This window comes from Saccopteryx bilineata, chromosome 1 (assembly GCF_036850765.1).
Source record: "Saccopteryx bilineata isolate mSacBil1 chromosome 1, mSacBil1_pri_phased_curated, whole genome shotgun sequence".
Lineage (NCBI taxonomy): Eukaryota > Metazoa > Chordata > Mammalia > Chiroptera > Emballonuridae > Saccopteryx > Saccopteryx bilineata.
Window position 1 is genome coordinate 88,039,066 of NC_089490.1, and position 15,740 is coordinate 88,054,805.

At 43.5% G+C, this 15,740-nt stretch overlaps 1 pseudogene; it reads left to right on the forward strand.

Moving 5' to 3' along the window:
* Positions 1 to 7,848: 7,848 nt before the first annotated feature.
* LOC136319941 (heterogeneous nuclear ribonucleoproteins A2/B1 pseudogene) lies at positions 7,849 to 8,951 on the forward strand (annotated as a pseudogene).
* The last annotated feature ends 6,789 nt before the right edge of the window (positions 8,952 to 15,740 follow it).

Consider the following 15,740-nt stretch of genomic DNA (forward strand, 5'->3'; position numbering starts at 1 on the left):
GCAGTGTTTGTCCTCCTCAGAGGATGCTCAGCACACAGTGGGTGCCGCATGATATCGCGAATGAATAAATGAACTACGGCTGAATAAGCCTTCTCTCAGAGCCCCCCAAAGCACAGCCCAACCCCCTGAAGGACCTTTCCACCTTTCACATTGACGTCATTCGGGTCTCAGTGTCTGCGCACCTCCCATCCCCAGCCCAGAGAGGTCTGTCACACCCGGTACAGACTTGTAGACTGAGGGAGAGCAATAGATTCTAGTCATCTCCCCAACTCCAACACCCTACCGTTTTCTTTAATCCAGTAATAAATTATGTAGTTATTTGTTCATTGTCTTCCTTTGCTAGTCTTTGGGTTTTGTCTACCTTGTTCACTGCTGTAGCCAAGGGAGTGGCACACAGTAGGTGTTCAATAAATAGACCCTCGTCCCCATGACCCCATCACAGCTCAGGCTAAATCTCTAGGTGTCATGGAAACTGAGGCTGGATGGTGGAATGTGTACTGCAGTGGGAAGAATCCAGGTCTGACCTTTCTGACAACCTGTAGTTCCCAGGGCTTCTCTCTATGCTTCTGGTTACTTCCACTGGTTCCAGAAGCAGGTTGGACAAACATGGCTGCAGAGGTTTTTGCCACTGGGGTGATGACAGGACCCCATAGGAAAAAATTATGGAGGTGGATGTCTGTCTTAGGCTCTATACTAAATGTTAACTCTATGCCAGACCCTGTGTTATGGGTTTACACCTACTATCTCTTTTTTTGTGTGTATGTGACAGAGACAGAGAGGGGGACAGACAGACAGGAAGAAAGAGAAATAAACATCAATTCTTCATTGAGGCTCCTTAGTTGTTCATTGATTGCTTTCTCATATGTGCCTTGATCCAGGTGCCACAGCAGACCTAGTGACCTCTTGCTCAAGCCAGCAACCTTGGGCTCAAGCTAGTGAGCCTTGCTCAAACTTGGTGAGACCACACTCAAGCTGGTGACCTCAAGGTCTCAAGGTTTCGAACCTGGGTCCCCTGCGTCCCAGTCTGACACTCTACCCACTGCGCCATCACCTGGTCAGGCCCACTGTCTCTTTTAATACTGCAAACTCATGAGGTGATATTATATATATAAAAGGTCTACCGGAAAGTTCTGTCCATTTCTATCACAAGTTTTGACACGTAAGCACGTTTATTTAGCGTATGGGTGCCTCTCTATTTTTATCACTTAATGTATACATACTGACGTAGCAAATTAACTAAACAAAGTTGATTCACGTTAGTCGTATGTGTGAAGTGATAGTGTACCCATGGCTACTGATAAAGTTCATTTACGCCACTGTAATTTTTACAAATTTCACCAAGGAAGAAATGCTACAGAAGCATGTCTGTCGCATCCACCATACTCCCCGGACTTAGCACCCTCCGACTATCACTTGTTTTTGTCCTTAGAAAATTTTTTGAAGGGCAAAAAATTCAAAAATGAAGAAGATATCAAACAAGCACTGGTTCAATTTTTCGCATCAAAAGATAAAGCGTTTTTCAAAAATGGGATATACAAATTGCCCTCACACTGGCAAGAAATCATTAATAATAATGGCAATTATATTATTTAATAAAGTTTATTGACGGTAAGAAAAATTTGTATTTTGTTTTATTCCAAAAACGGACAGAACTTTCTGGTAGACCATATATATATAACTTCTAGAAAAAAACATAGAAAATTTTTGTGACTTTGGGTTGGGCAAAGGGTTCTTAGATGCTAACCAAGTGCATGATCCACAAAAAAATAACAACCCAGGATAAATTGGACTTCATCAAAATGAACAACACTCATTGAAAAACATTGTTGAAAGAATTAATAAAAAGGCAATATATGAGAAAATACTGGCAAAGTATATACCTGATAAAGGATTTGTATCCCAAATGTACAAAGAACTCTAAAAGTCAATGATCAGAAACTAACCCACTTTAAAAAAAAAAGTGTGCAAAAGATTTCAACAGGCACACGTCACCAAAGAAAATAAGCAGATGTCAACTCAGCACATGAAAAGATGCTCAACATCATTGGTCATTAGGAAATGCAAATTAAAACCAGAATGAGATACTTTCACACACCTAATTAAAATGACTTTTTTTTTTAATTTGACAATACCAACTGCTAATGAGAATTTAAAATAACTGGAACTCTTGTGCATTGCTGGTGAAAATATAAAATGTTGCAACCACTTAGGAAAAGAGTTTAGCAGTTTCTTATAAAGTTAACTATATATACTACTCAAAAAAATTAGGGGATATTTAAAAATGAATATGAAGCGATAAAATATTCCCTAAGTTTTGTGAGCAGTATATTTACCATATGACTCTGCAATCTCTTGCCTAGGTATTTACCCTAGAGAAATGAAAAGTTAGGTTCACAAGAAACTCTGTATAGCAGTGTTTATAGCAGTTTTATTTACAATAGCCAAAACCTGGAAACAACCCAAAATGTCCCTTAATTGGGAAATGAACAGACAAACTGTGGAACAGCCATATGGTAGAATATTACTCAGGAATTAAAAGGAACAAATAGCTAATGCACTCAACAACATGGATAAACATCCAATGCATTATATTCAGTGAAAGAAGCCAGACTCAAAAGACTAGACTGTATGATTAGCCTTTATATGACATTCTTACAAAAGAAGAACTATAGGGAGAGAAAACAGATCAGTGGTTGGCAGAGACTGGGAGTGGGGATGGTGTGGCAGGGGAGGGTGCAGAATTTACTACTAAGGAACATGTGAAATTTAAGGGGTTTGCCTGACCAGGCAGTGGTGCAGTGGAAAGACCATTGGCCTGGAACGCTAAGGACCCAGGTTCCAAACCCTGAAGTCACTGACTTGAGCATTGGCTCATCTGGCTTGAGTGCACACTAACCAGCTTGTGGAGCACTGGGTCACCGGCTAGAGTGTGGTATCATAGACATGACCCCATGGTTGCTGGCTTGAAGCCCAAGGTCACTGGCTTGAGCCCAAGGTCACTGGCTTGAGCAAGGGGCTACTGGCTTGGCTGGAGACACCCCCCCACCCCTCACCCTCTGTCAAGGCACATATGAGAAATCAATCAATGAGCTACTAAGGTGCCACAACTACAAGTTGATGCTTCTCATCTCTCTTTCTCCCTCTCTCTCTAAAAAAAAAAAAAAAAATTAGGGGGATAATGGAACCATTTATATATACTATTTATGGTGATGGTTATACAATTAACTATATATGTTTGTCAAAGCTTGCAGAACTGTTCATAAAAAGGATGGTTTTTACTATATATGTTTATATATATATTTGTTTATTTGTTTATTTTTCTGACAGAGAGAGGGACAGATAGAAACAGACAGGAAAGGAAAAAGATGAGAAGCATCAATTCTTCATTGCAGCTCCTTAGTTGTTCATTGATTGCTTTCTCATATATGTCTTGAAGGGGGGGTGGCTACAGTAGAGCCCCCAGCCACCTTGGGGTTTTGAATCTGGGTCCTCTGCATTCCAGTTCAATGCTCTGTCCACTGCGCCACTGCCTGGTCAGGCTACTATATATGTTATACTTAATGTTTTAAATTATAAATTAGGAGAAAAAAAGTGTGCAAATGTGATGGACAAATCAGTGAGTAATTAATATTTGGATCATCAGTGACTAATATTCATTTATTCATTCAATAAATATTTATTTGAAGTCCATTACACACAGGCTTTGTGCTGGGCATGGGGATATAAGGACTGAAGAATTTAGAAACTGTCTCTAATCTTCCAGCACTAAAATTTGATCACACTAGTAAATTAAATCTCAGTAAGGGTGGTGTTTAGGAACCTGAGCTTCAAACTCAGAAATTCTTGGATAAAAGTCTGGGCTTCCCCTCACAGTCACTGTTTCCTCATTTGAAAAAAAAAAAAAAAAGCCCTACCTGGTGACACAGTGGATAAATCATCTTCCCAGAGCACTGAGGTCTCTGGCCTGATCACCCCGGGGTCACCAGCTTGTTTCTGAGGTCCCTGGTTCAAGCCCTGGTCATGATACATATGAGAAGCAATCAACGGGTGCACAACTAAGTGGAACAGTGAGTTAATGCTTTTCTCTCTCCCTCCCCCTCTCTCAAAAGAAAGAAGGGAAAGAGAGAGAGAGAGAGAGAGAGAGAGAAGAAAAAAGAAGAAAGGAAGGAAGGAAAAAAGAAAGAAATAGTAGCTAGCAGGATTATTGTCAGGATTAAATGAGAGAATGCACAAAATGAGCTTAATGCAGTGGTTCTCAAAGTGTGAGCCCTGAAAGATTTCCAGGTGTGCCCTATGGTATTCCAGAGAAATATGTACCTGTTGGGGACCATAAAACCGATAGGGTTTTTGGAGTTCAGACTTTTGGGGGACAGAGGTGTGGGGAGTTGGCTATAAACTGACAGTCTGCCCAACCTCCCACCTCACTTGCCTGATTAGGTTGTAAAAGGCTGGTAAGCTGTGGTGCTGGATTGTTTACACTACCCCCCATGTTCCCCAGAAAGACTGGAGGCAAGTTTCTTCTATCCTTTGTTTGGTATAAAGTTAGATGATATGTATGGTGGGGGTTTTCTGCACTTGATAAAATTCTTGGGTTGCCTTGGAAACATGATCAAAGATCTCTTTGATTTGCTCATGGCCCACTTTGCCCTACAAACAAAGCAAGATGCGGTTGTGGGGCACACTTTGTTTTTGCCAGCAGCAATTATAGGGCCCTTCTGACCCTGTATTTTCTTAATTCCACACCGTTCCCACTTTGGACCTGGAATTACTAGCTGTGCTGGTTCACATGTGTGCCCAGATAAAAAAAATAAATATAGTTACTCTATTATACCATTTTATTACGGTCTTTTTGTTAATACATCATTATTATATTTGTTATTAACACATCATTATATTATTTTTAGATAAATACACCCAAATAAAATGGATAGATTTCTCAAAAAGAAGTGTAATATTAAAGAATCCGATTCTGGAAGTGAGCAAAAGTTAAGTGTAAATAAAATAGGACTTGAAGGCTGACGGGCAGAATTTAATTTATAGCATTTTCCATCACTTAACACTGAACAATACGATTGGATTAAATACCCATTCATGGAAGCTTCAAGTGATTTATTTTGGTTTAACATTAACAGAAGAAGAAGAACTGGCAGCTATATCCACTGATTGTGGATGATGATTAAACATATTAAACGTAAGGAATTGTCTCTTGAAGCCTTTGGATTTCTATAAAAAGAAGAATATATGGCAATATCTTAAAAAGCTTTGCACATTTTGGCCTGACCTGTGGTGGCGCAGTGGATAAAGTGTCGACCTGGAAATGCTGAGGTCGCCTGTTCGAAACCCTGGGCTTGCCTGGTCAAGGCACATATGGGAGTTGATGCTTCCTGCTCCTCCCCCTTTCTCTCTCTCTCTTCTTTCTAAAATGAATAAAAAACAAACAAACAAACAAACAAACAAACAAACAAAAAACCAAAAAAAAAGAGCTTTGCACATTTTACTACAATTTTCAACATCCTATTTATGTGAATTAGGATTTCTTACGCTCAACACAATTAAGAGTAAAAAGAGAAGAATTCTTCAATGTATTGTTGAGGAAATAAGAGTTTGCCTTTCAAATACATGCCCAAACATTGAAGAAATCGCTAGGACACATCAGGCTCATGTTTCTCATAAACGCAAGAATGAAAAAATTTAACATATTCGCCCTGGCCGGTTGGCTAAGTGGTAGAGTGTCGGCCTGGCGTGCAGGAGTCCTGGGTTCGATTCCCGGCCAGGGCACACAGGAGAAGCGCCCATCTGCCTCTTCACCCTTCCCCCTCTCTTTCCTCTCTGTCTCTCTCTTCCCCTCCCGCAGCCGAGGCTCCACTGGAGCAAAGTTTGCCCGGGCACTGAAGATGGCTCTGTGGCCTCTGCCTCAGGCGCTAGAATGGCTCTGATTGCGGCAGAGCGATGCCCCAAATGGGCAGAGCATTGCCCCCTGGTGGGCATGCCGGGTAGATCCCGGTCTGGCACATGCGGGAGGGAGTCTGTCTGACTGCCTCCCCGTTTCCAATTTCAGAAAAATACAAAACAAAACAAACAAAAAAACTTAACATATTCGCGCCAGGACCTGCCGAATTTACTAAATCTTCCTAAGAATGTATCTATCTATCTATCTATATATATATATAAAAAGATAACTTTTTGTCTTTTTTAAAAATTTTTAACCCCTCTTTTTTACGAATTCTAAAAAGCATAACTCAAAAAACGTAACATAAAAATGTTTTTTAATGTCAGAATAAATTTAATTTTGTCATATTTATTTAGTTTAATTACCATAAAAGCACGATTGGGTTTTTTATATTTTTATTTAATATTTGACTTAATTATTATAACGTATTTGTCAAAAATTTGTATATAGTATGCCTACAATTATTTGTAGGATTTTAGCCTGACCAGGCAGTGGTGCAGTGGATAGAGTGTTGGACTGGGATGCAGAGGACCCAGGTTCGAGACCCCGAGGTCGCCAGATTGAGCACGGGCTCATCTGGTTTGAGCAAAAAGCCCACCAGCTTGAACCCAAGGTTGCTAGCTCCAGCAAGGGGTTACTCGGTCTGCTGAAGGCCCATGGTCAAGGCACATATGAGAAAGCAATCAATCGGTGTTGAACAACTAAGGTGTTGCAACGCGCAATGAAAAACTAATGATTGATGCTTCTCATCTCTCTCCGTTCCTGTCTATCCCTCTCTCTCTCTGAAAAAAAAAAAAAAAAATCAATAAATTATTTGTAGGATTTTAAATGCGCTCCAACTTCAAAAAGTTTGAGAACCACTGGCTTAATGAATAGTGCCTGATAGGGTTTTAGTAAATGTTATTAGCCTTCCCATCACTGTTGGTTTTCAAGGTAGGTACGCACAAGGCATGTAGGCATTTTCTTAGCAATGGAGTTATAGAATCCTGGTAAGTTTTCCAGGTTCCTCCATGAACCTCTGCTTTATAGCTATCACTGCAGATTATAGAAACATCCCCCTCCTCTACCGTCTGTATTTGCGTTTTGCGTTCTGCCTTAGCGGCAAGGCCAAAGGAGGAAGTCAGGCTGTTCTTTGTAGGTCAAGCCTTTGCAACCCCAGAGCTGCCTATACCTCGCTCTTTTCTGCGGGGTAATTCGAGTTCCTAGCTCAGGGCTAGCGGCATATCGCCTTTACTCCTCTGCTGCCCCCTTGAGGCTGCTTTGGTATAGAAGGTGTTCAGGTCTTTTCTGAGTGGGGAGTTGCATAGGGCAGAGGGGAAATATATTCATTGTATTTGAGTGGATAAGTCACAGCATAATTACAAACTTAAAGATTTGCCATAGGGGAGCCCTGGCCGGTTGGCTCAGCGGTAGAGCGTCGGCCTAGCGTGCGGAGAACCCGGGTTCGATTCCCGGCCAGGGCACATAGGAGAAGCGCCCATTTGCTTCTCCACCCCTCCGCCGCGCCTTCCTCTCTGTCTCTCTCTTCCCCTCCCGCAGCCAAGGCTCCATTGGAGCAAAGATGGCCCGGGCGCTGGGGATGGCTCTGTGGCCTCTGCCTCAGGCGCTAGAGTGGCTCTGGTCGCAACATGGCGATGCCCGGGATGGGCAGAGCTTCGCCTCCTGGTAGGCAGAGCGTAGCCCCATGGTGGGCGTGCCGGGTGGATCCCGGTCGGGCGCATGCGGGAGTCTGTCTGACTGTCTCTCCCTGTTTCCAGCTTCAGAAAAATGCAAAAAAAAAAAAAAAAGATTTGCCATAGGGGTAGCAGCAGCGCCAGCTCGCTGTGCGGAGGTTCTCCCAGCGTTGTTGTTTCTCCAGCGGCGGCAGTTCTCACTACAGCGCCAGGACGAGCCTGGTTCGCGTCCGACCGCGGAGACCTCTCTCATCTCGCTCGGCTGCGGGAAATCGGGATGAAGCGACTGAGTCCGCGATGGAGAGAGAAAAGGAACAGTTCCGTAGAAGAAAGTTTGAGGAACTACTACGAGCAAGGGGGGAAACTTACAGACTGCGTGGTAATGAGAGATTCTGCAAGCAAAAGATCAAGAGGTTTTGGTTTTGTAACTTTTTCATCCATGGCTAAGGTTGATGCCGCCATGGCAGCAAGACCTCATTCAATTGATGGGAGAGTGGTTGAGCCAAAACGGGCTGTTGCAAGAGAGGAATCTGGAAAGCCGGGATCTCATGTAACTGTGAAGAAGCTTTTTGTTGGTGAGATTAAAGAAGATACTGAGGAACATAATTTTAGAAATTACTTCGAGGAATATGGAAAAATTGATACAATTGAGATAATTACTGATAGGCAGTCTGGAAAAAAAAAGAGGCTTCAGATTTGTTACTTTTGATGACCATGATCCTGTGGATAAGATTGTGTTGCAGAAATACCATACAATCAATGGCCACAATGCTGAAGTAAGAAAGGCTTTGTCTAGGCAAGAAATGCAGGAAGTTCAAAGTTCTAGAAGTGGAAGAGAAGGCAACTTTGGGTTTGGAGATTCTCGTGGTGGTGGTGGTGGAAATTTTGGACCAGGACTGGGAAGTAACTTTAGAGGAGGATCTGGTGGCTATGGAAGTGGTCATGGATTTGGAGATGGCTATAATGGGTATGGAGGAGGACCTGGAGGAAATTAATGGGAGTGGAAATTATAATGATTTTGAAAATTATAACCAGCAACCTTCTAACTATGGTCCAATGAAGAGTGGAAATTTTGGTGGTAGCAGGAACATGGGGGGACCATATGGTGGAGGCAACTATGGTCCTGGAGGAAGTGGAGGAAGTGGGGGTTATGGAGGGAGAAGCCGATACTGAGCTTCTTCCTATTTGCCATGGGTTTCACTGTATACAATAAATAGGAGAGGATGAGAGCCCAGAGGTAAGAGAACAGTTTCAGGTTATCGAAATAACAATGTTAAGGAAACTCTTATCTCAGTCATGCATAAGTATGCAGTGATAGGCAGAAGACACCAGAGCCGATGCAGAGAGCCATTTTGTGAATGGATTGGATTATTTAATAACATTACCTTACTGTGGAGGAAGGACTGTAAAAAAAAAAATGCCTTTAAGACATTTTCTTAGCCTTTTAATTGTTGTTTATTTCTAGTGGTCTTTGTAAGAGTGTAGAAGCATTCCTTCTTTGATAATGTTAAATTTGTTAGTTTCAGGTGACATGTGAAACCTTTTTAAAGATTTTTCTCAAAGTTTTGAAAAGCTATTAGCCAGGATTATGGTGTAATAAGACATAATGTTTTTCCTTTAAAAAATTTAAGTGCGTGTGTAGAGTTAAGAAGCTGTTGTACATTTATGATTTAATAAAATAATTCTAAAGGAAAAAAAAAGATTTGCCATAGGTACCTTTCTGGAGAACTGTTTGGCAATGTGTTTCTATTCACTAAAGAATGTATCGTTTGACCAAGCAATCCCATCCATTTCTCAAGGAAATGAACACAGTAAATTAAGCCAGCACTTAGCTCTAAATGTTTATATTACAGATTCATCTAGATATTTGGTCAATATATATGTGACACTGTGTGCCAGGCCACTGAAGAGCCAACATTCACGTAGCACAGGGTCTCTACCCTAAAGGATCTTACTGTCCAGGGGAAAAAATAAACAAGGGAGGCTGAGGAAATATGGTCACAAATTCTTTGACTCTCCTTTATTGAACATGGACAGGCTTGTGATTGGTTGATCAATAAAATAACATTGTACATTTTCCTAGCCCAGGCCTTCAAGAAAATATCACCTTTCACTTTCCATCTCTTGAAACACTCTCAGCCCTCACCATCATGTTGAAAGTCTGACTAGGATGAGATCACCAAAAACCTCATGTTCATATGCAAGACAAGGGTCCCAGAAGAGCCCAACCTTCAAACCATCACCACCACTGACTGCCCTATGTACCCTCCAGACTGACCCACATACCAGCTGAATATACCAAGTAACCCCAGTCAATGTCACAAGGAAAAGAAGAATCACTCAGCCGAGTTTCTGCCCAAATTCCTGAAGTACAACAACACCATGACATAATAAAATGGATGTTGTTTTGAGCCTCTAAGCTTTGGAGTATTTGTGCAGAAATTGATAACAATCATGACCACAATTCAGCAGAAACTTCTGCGCCATGCACAGAGCAATGGGAGAGGACTGAAGCCAAAGGCCTTGGGCTCTGGGTCCCAGCAGGCAGCGAAGCCTTGGCTTGTGTACGGTAATAAAGGAATACACTCCACAAGAGACAGAACCCGAGCCAGGCTTCTGTCTGAAGCCAGCAACAAGGGTGGTACTCCACCACTGGGAAAGGAAACAAAAAATGAAATGGCAGGGGTCCCTGCCTGGGACTCTGGCTTAGAGAAAGTGGTGGTCGCAGGGAGGGAGGACAGAGGTTGAGCTTGCCCACCGAATGCTGAAGGAAGCCTCCTGCTGGCTCCTCAATGGAGGCTTCGGGGTCCCCAGTGTGGCCATGGGAAGGAACCCTAAGATCTGTTTCTGGATTGTGTGCCCAGAAGCCTGGTAGAGGTAACAGCAACTTTCCTAAACAGAGTGGGTAAGCACACAGGGAGAGAAAAAGAGGGAAGGAAAAATAAAACCTGCTTCCAAACGAGGCTTGAAACTGAAATTTCAAAAGCCTTGTTGAAATCCCATGGGCAACAAATTCAGCACTCACAACAAGCAGAAGATGAAGTCGCTGCAGATGATATGAAGTCGGAGAAAGAAAAAAGACTTTATCTTTAAAATAAAGTGTATTTGGAATCCTCAGAGAAAGAATTAAGGGGGGGAAAAAGAACAAAACCAATAGTAGAAAAGTCTAGATAGCAAAATAAATTAAAATGCTAGGAAAAGGAAAGAAAGAATGGATGTCAAAAAGGACAAAAAAAAAAAAAAAAAAAAAGAAGGAAGACATAAACCCAGAAAGGTGAGCATTAGCTCATAGTAGTTGCTTCTTATATGTGCCTTGACTGGGCAAGCCTGGGGTTTTGAAATGGCAACCTCAACATTCCAGGTCAATGCTTTATTCACACCACCAGCACAGGTCAGGCCTAATTATTTATACTTACAGAAAAGGAAACTAAAGCTGTGAAGGGTGAAGGGACCTCCCCAAGGACACATGGTAATGACTGAGCTGAAACCAGGTCCCCTAGCCCAGCCCCTGGCATGCATGTGACTTGCATATTGCATACCACCCACCCTTGCACCTAGCCCAGTAAATGCCTAGGGGACAGATCCGATGCTATTCAATCTCTCACTGACAAAGTAAGCGAGGGACATACCAGAGGATGGTTCACACTTGATCATTTATTTTAAGATTTGCATGAAGAGAGACGCAGCATAGATATACAGAAGAATTATGAGAACACAGGTGGCTTGGACTTGTTGTGCAAGTGCCTGCTTGGATGAAGACCTGAAGGCCATCTTGTTTGTCCTGTTCCTCTGGAACCTGGTGCTAATGGGCACTTTAGTGGCCCCAAAGCCACAGCCTCCCTTTTCCTTGCTGGCATGCTTATTTCCCACCACGAGGCACAGGTTGATGGAGGCTGGTGTGAGCCTGCTCAGGGTGGCTGGGTCAGGGCCAGGGAAGCGCTGGCTAAAAGGAACAGTGGTGGCTGGAAGGATGATGGTAACTGCATCCAGGTCTTTGGAGGCTACCCAGAATAGCCTGGCCCATTCCAGGGGTTGAAGACGACTGTGCTGCATGGCCTGGGCCACTTGTCCCAGGGCTACCCACAGCTTGTCTAGGCAGCGCACCAGCAGAGACACAGCCACCTGCTGCAGCACAGCCCGCAGCAACTGCTCCAAGCCCTTGCTGTTCTCATGGCGGAAGCTGACCAGGCTGTAGTAGGCCCAGTGGGCCACAGAGAACAGGGCTAGGCCAGCTTCCCACCGCAAGAGCTTCAGGATGCTGTGACGTGCACCGTGGCTCAGGGTGGTGAGCAGCTGAAGGACCTGGGCCCATGTGATGATCAGTGGCTGCCACAGGGCCTGTTGGACATGTAGCAGCACCTCCATGGTGCACAGTTTCTGGGCCAGGATAGTGTTGCACACAGCACCCAGCTGCAGACTGCTGCACCACAAGATGCAGAGACCCAACATATAGACTGAAAGGCTGTGGGAGGCCATATTTGCCATGGCCTCCTGGAGTCCCAGGTGGGGCGTATAGAATTTCACCAGCCCTGGCCCACACAGGAGCAGGACCAAGAGCTGCCAGGTGCCTCTGGCCAGCCGGTTCCCATTCTGAGGGGCGTCTCTCTGGCAGCTGGTGGTAGAGAAGCAGAGGGTGGGGTCCTTCATGACCCAAAGGCTCTGTGCCCAGGCTCCTGCCCCGAGGACATGGGGCTACGCTCATGCCACAAGCTCATATTAACTGACCCTCTGGCCCAAATGCCCCATCATCTGGGCCTGGTGGTTTTGTAACAGTCAATGACAGCATAAAAGATCAGAATGTGCGCTCATGTCAAAGAGGGTGTATTATTGCTTCAATTGGCAAGGTAGGCAGCCTTTGAAAGTGAAACTGTGCTGTCCTAACTGGGGCCTGTTCTGCTTATGCTCTCATCTGACCAATGTGAAACGGAACCTTCTCTGCGCCAGGCCCTGCATTGGAGCTGAGCGCACAGGAGCAGGACACAGTCTCTACTGTCACAAAGCTTCCGGTCTGGTAGGGCAGATGAATGTCAGAGCACCCTTCTGACTAAAGCTGCCTCACTCAGCTCCTCTCTGGTGCGCTTGCCTCCCTATTCTGCTCCTCCTCGTGTCCTCCTAACCCTTATCATGGTTAGGCCATGCCTCGGGTTTTACCTGGCAGCAGGGAACAGCTGCCCTTCAGGTTTTTGAGAAAAATCCTAGATGCTTTTCTGTTCCTTTTTTTTTTTTTTGTATTTTTCTGAAGTTGGAAACGGGGAGGCAGTCAGACAGACTCCCTTATGCGCCCGACCGGGATCTACCCGGCATGCCCACCAGGGGGCGATGCTCTGCCCATCCAGGGCATTGCTCTGTTGCAACCAGAGCCATTCTAGAGCCTGAGGCAGAGGCCATAGAGCCATCCTCAGCGCCCGGGCCGACTTTGCTCCAATGGAGCCTTGGCTGCGGGAGGGGAAGAGAGAGACAGAGAGGAAGGAGAGGGGGAGGGGTGGAGAAGCAGATGGGCGCTTCTCCTGTGTGCCCTGGCCGGGAATCGAACCCTGGACTCCTGAACGCCAGGCCTACGCTCTACCACTGAGCCAACCAGCCAGCCCCCCCCTTTTTAAAAAGATTTTATTTAATCATTTTTAAGAGGAGAGAGAGAGGAGTGAGTGAGAGAGAGAGAGAGAGAGAGAGCAGGGGAAGGAGAAAGAAGCATCAACTCTCATTTGTGCCTTGAGACCAGGCAAGTCCAGGGTTTTGAACCAGCAGCCTCAGCATTCCAGGTCCACACTTTATCCACTGCACCACCACAGGTCAGGCCCTTTTCTGTTCCTTACTAGTTGTATTTTGAAAACAGTAATGATGGAGGACCATTTGTAAACAAAATCAATCCATTCCTTTCTAGACTCTGGATTTTATCTTTGCGTTAAACCAGCAATCCAGGATCAGGTAACTCAATCCCCTTGTTTTCGCCCCTTGTAAACAGCTTGTGCATATCAGATTGGCATACTGCCATGCGTTCATTGGTCTGCACTGAGTTTGCACAGCTGTTGTGTGTTCACTGTGGGACGGTGTTCAGGCCTCATCAGTGGCATCCTACTCTGGCTCCTCTGGGAGAACCTTGTCTCCTCAAGAGAAATTTGTCTCGTCTTATTTCAGGCACAGTGAACTCTTGGTCACTGGTTTGTTTTTATCATGTGGATATTGTAAATCATGTTATTAATTGTATTTATCTTTTTTTAAAGATTTTATCTATTGATTTTACAAGGAGAGGGAGTGAGGAGTATCACCTCATAGTTGCTTCACTTCAGTTGTTCATTGGTTGCTTGTCGTATGGGCCTTGACTGGGCAAGCCCATGGTTTTGAACTGGCAGCCTCAGCGTTCCAGGTCGATGATTTATCCACTGCACCACCACAGGTCAGGTGTATTTATCTTTTATATTTAGCCTCACAGAGGCTCAGAACCAAATGAAGGGACATAAGCAGAGTTCTGCAATGTGTGTTTGGGTGTGAACCCTGTTTGGGTTAGTCTTATTTTGCTTTCCTCACTTCTTTTTTTCTTGGTATGTAGCCTTAGACATGTTCTTGGAAGGAGAAAGGATACAGTTAACCCCATAAATGAGTCAAAACTCATATATATATATAATATATAATATATGTAATATATTAATATATGTAAATATATGTATATATAATTTATATATTTATATATATGTATATATGTTTAATTTATATATATATAAATTAAACTCTCCTTTCTAAAAGTAATACTAATACCAAATATTCCAAAATGGATATCCTGACTCAGGCCCTTCCTGCTTCCTTTGCCCAGCCCCAGCCCCAGCCCAGCCCCAGTGACTCATACAAATAGTCTGCAGATCCTGGCCATCCTAAATAGCTCCTGCTTCTGCTCCTTTATGTCAGGGTCCCTTTTCAGGTCATCCACTGTGATGGCTTGCACAGAATAGTAAAAGCCCTTCTACCTTATCCCCACCTCCTAGCTGGCTACTCCCAATCTAGTTGGCCTCATAGTGTCATTCTTAGGCAAAGCAGGTTCAGTACATGTTTGTTAAGTGAATGAATGAATGAATCTCTTATTTGACATATGGAGAAACTGAGGCCCATTGTGATATCCCAGTGAGCTTTTTGCACAATTGGCATGGTACTTTCTCATGACTGCTGAGAGGGAATTCCTTTTGGGAATAGTTTGTCCAGGACCTTCAGTGACATTGTTTGTTAAATCTTTTTTAACCCTCATCACAGTTTTAATGTGTTTATTTTATTGGTTTTAGAGAGCAAGGAAGGGAGAGAGAGGGGGGGGGGGACACATCAATCTGTTCCTGTATGTGCCCTGACCAGGGATTGAACCAGCAACCTCTGTGCCTCAGGGTGATTCTCTAACCAATTGAGCTATCCAGCCAGGGCATCTCATCACAATTTTAAATAGTCTTATTTGGTTTGTGATGGTGACCATCTCAATCTACTCTGTTCCCACAGCCTGTTCAGTACCTAAACCACGGAGCTTCGGAGCTTCGGTAAGAATTTCTTGCTGAGTAAATGAAACACTCAGGATCCAGAGCTCCTTTTCTAGTGAAGGGGCTACTGAACCCCTAGTCTAATGTCATGAAAAAAACAATGTAGACTCAGACTTGAATTCTGCCCTTCATGAATTGGGTAATTTTTGTCAAATTATTTTCTCTTGGCCTGAAACTTACTTTTCTTGGTAAGAGGAGACAATATGGATCATATTATTGCCTTCTCTACAATTCTGATATAAAAAAAACCTTCCTAAGTCACTTGGTGAAAAAAAACTAAATTGACCTGAATTTTTTTTAGGCAGCTAAGTCAGCCTCAAACTAATTAATGGGAGGTGATTTATATTTATCCCACTTCATGTGAATATTCATGTTTCTTTACAGAATTGTTTCATCAAAGAGTTTTGGGAGGATTACATAATATACAATATGTGCACCATATTGTGCGATATTATCTAAAACAGGAAAAGAGCTTAATTTGGAAACACTTCTGGCCCCAAAGATTTCCATTAAGGGACTGAGAATCTGTCAGCCTTGCCCCTCAGGGACGGTGGGAGCTTAATGAGAGTAAGTTTTTTTTAAACAACGGTGTGAGATTGCAATGGC